Genomic DNA, 633 nt, shown 5'->3' on the forward strand with positions numbered 1-633 from the left:
TTAAAAGCTTTGTATTCCATCATGTATCATTGAGTGTAATAGTTCTTTTTATCATAGTGTGCTAAAGGTTCTTCAGGTGAAAAGCAGATACTATAGATACATTGACGAGACCAGGGAAAGACTGTCGAACTCTTCCGTTATCAGTCAATGTTGTCAGAAACTCGTTAACCATGAAATACATTTAACATTGTGTTTTTTTGCGGTGTTTAGAACTTTTCACGGTGGATTCCGCGCTGGGTGCGGTATAAACACCTCCTAGAAACGCAGGGCCTGCTAGGTTTACAGACATATAATAGGCTTTTTAGGGAAACAAATTTAATATTTAGATAGCGAGGTAGAATGGTCAGGAGATAAAAAAAATGTAGTCATCTTTCGCTGTTATATGATGGTTGTCTTTAAGTGACGAAGAAAAAGTTGTTTTTTCACTTCTTCGGGAATGAAATGCCAAATGTATGAGGATAAATTAACAGGATTTTTTTTCTTGCGTTATCTCTGTGTGATTTACAGATAATGAGATTTTTCTTATCAGTCTTCGTGTGGGAATCTATCGAGATTCTTCCGGGTAGATATTAGATAAGAAAAATTTAAATCGGTGAGTTTGGGTTTATATCGTGACTTAAATGGATGAACCCA

The sequence above is a fragment of the Penaeus monodon genome, chromosome 27 (genome assembly GCF_015228065.2).
Source record: "Penaeus monodon isolate SGIC_2016 chromosome 27, NSTDA_Pmon_1, whole genome shotgun sequence".
In the NCBI taxonomy this organism is placed as follows: Eukaryota; Metazoa; Arthropoda; class Malacostraca; order Decapoda; family Penaeidae; genus Penaeus; species Penaeus monodon.